General features: G+C 28.7%; 1 non-coding gene across 1 annotated transcript; it reads right to left on the reverse strand.

The window, feature by feature from the left end:
• Positions 1-1843: 1843 nt before the first annotated feature.
• On the reverse strand, positions 1844-1950 carry LOC121214189 (small nucleolar RNA R71). The gene has a single exon (XR_005909775.1). It is a non-coding gene; the product is annotated as a small nucleolar RNA R71 (small nucleolar RNA).
• Between the last annotated feature and the right edge of the window lie 671 nt (positions 1951-2621).

Here is a 2621-nt window from a genome sequence, read left to right on the forward strand (position 1 = left end):
ATATTTTTTTATCAAATACGACGGTTCGCTTAAATTGATTTTAACTAGAATTATGATGTTTTTAAAATTTAAAATTTATCTTATTATCCTTTAATTTTGTGATTATATTATTAGTAAAATCTTAAAATAATTAGTAAAAAAAAGAAAATCAATCATATCATATAATTGAGTTAATACATACGATTAACTCTGCACTGAACGAGTAAAAACACTAGTTAATTATATGAGATAAAATTATATTGCACATTGTATTTGAAAAGTGATTTAATTTTTTTATTATGATAATATTCAAATTGTCGAATAACTTAATATATTTTAATTATGTTTAACAATTTGAATAATGAATATTGTTTGAACCAAGTTAAAAATATATTATTTAAAAACTTAATTAAAAATTAAACACATAAAATTACTTGGAACACATATGACATTTGAAACTAATAATAGGAAAAAATTCTAGTTTCATAATTTTTTTAGCGTAAACTACCTAGTTAGTCACTTAAATTATAGGGTGCTTTCATTTTAGTCACTCGAATGAAATCTTTGTAATTTCATCACTCAACTTATAATACGCTTTCATTTTAGTCTCCCAAGCGTTAAGTCTCTAACAACGGTTATTTAATAGCTCAATTTTTGGTGGTGTAGAAAAATGGTGGTTTTAGAATCCTATTTCTAACGAGTGAGTCCATAAATATTATTATTTAAATATTTATGAGTCTATTTGAATTATATTGAATTTTGGTTTAGAAGTTTTATTGAATTGATAATTAATTAAGGTACAAGTGTATTGATCCTAAGATCAGTAGTGTTGGAAAGTGAGGTATTGGCACCTCGTTTTTGAAAACTAAACTCGTAAATATTGTTATTAAATATTTACGGGGTTGTTATATAGGTGAATTGAATAAAAAGTGACTAATTAAGGTATAAGGACTAAATAAAAAAAGTTGCAAAGGTTAACTCCTTTAGATTTTAATTGCTTAAAGACTTAAAAAGATAATCAAATTAAGGTTAGAAATGGTAAATATACCATTTCAAAATATGGTGGATGGTTAAGTATTGTTTTTCTTTTGTAAATTTAAATGATGTTAAAATTTAAATACGGCAAATGCATACTTTATTTTGTTTAGTAGTTAAATTTTTATTTTGGAATGAAACCAAGTCACACCTAAATTTTTAAATATAGAATCTAGTCACTTTTGAACCGAAACCACCTCGATTGATTTAAAATTTAAAATTAACCCCACGACATTAATTTTATACCAATTTATAAAATCTTGATAGAGTTGGACAATAAACAAGAAATAAAGTAACGAAATGTCACACTCCAATCTATTTCATGCGAATTTATTTTCAGTAAAATCGAATCTAGGACCTTTAATTATTTAATCGTTTATCAAATTACTCTGTAGATTATTTTAACGATGATCGATGATGTAAAGTTAAGTAAAAATGTAAATGGAACTCATGAAAATAAATTAAATAGGTAAAGCTTCATGGAATAAAGACATAAGGGTTAACTAAATTACATTCACTTACCATAAATTATGGGAGACAAGAGGGAAGTTGGTTGTCGGCCATGATCCAGATGATCCAAACTAATTTACAGTTCAGAGACACTATGACAGAGGATCTAAACCAGCATCTAAAACTGTTCATTCAGCTTTGCAATACGTCTAAATATAACGGGGTAACTGGTGACGCTATTCGTATTCGGTTGTTCCATTTCTCCTTAATTGATAACGCGTTTACTTGGTTAGAGTCATAGGCACCAGGATCCATCACGACATGGAATGAACTTGCTGAGAAGTTTCTACAAAAGTTCTTTCCAATCAGTAAGGCAGTCTAACTAAGAAGAGAGATCGCTACCTTTAAGCAGCTAGAAGGAGAAAGCTTTCACGAAGCCTGGGAACGTTTTAAAATGCTGATACAAAGATGCCCACCCCATGGTCTACCTGAGAGGCTAAGACTATAGATGTTTTACAACAGGTTGGATGCACATGCACATTCAGGGCTAGATGGAGCCACAATAGGAGCCCTAATGAATAGAACATATGTAAACTCAATATTATATAGGGTTTTTTTAATATGTTTTTACCACTTTTTTACTTAATTACTATGTTTATCTCGAGTAATTATTATGAAAATAAGTGAAATTTACTTAATTAGTAATTTTAGACATGAATTTGGAAAATATGTTGAATTATGTTTAATTACACGAATTTCATGCATATTTTATATTAATTCATGTTAATTTATTAATGTATGTATTTTTCACTATGTAGGTAGGCTATTAGAGACATGAGTTAAATAAATAAAAGATGGTTATGCACAAATTATCCATGTGGACGACAAGACTATGCAATTTTGGGCATGGGGTTGACTACTTGACCTAGTAAAGAAAAGTGATAAAAGATAGACGTGTCTGCTAAGTTATTGGACTTAAAAAATTGTCTAACAAGGGGAATTAAAAGCCCAATTTTGGGACTTGATGTTGTCTGCCCAAAATGTGTTTTGGGATATTTCATGGAAGGTCCCTGCCATTGGAGAATAATCAGAATTCAGCCCAACAACTTCCCTATTGAAATCGTCCACTCTATAGCTATTTTTAGCTTAAAATTTGA

The sequence above is a fragment of the Gossypium hirsutum genome, chromosome D01 (assembly GCF_007990345.1).
Source record: "Gossypium hirsutum isolate 1008001.06 chromosome D01, Gossypium_hirsutum_v2.1, whole genome shotgun sequence".
NCBI classification, from domain to species: domain Eukaryota; kingdom Viridiplantae; phylum Streptophyta; class Magnoliopsida; order Malvales; family Malvaceae; genus Gossypium; species Gossypium hirsutum.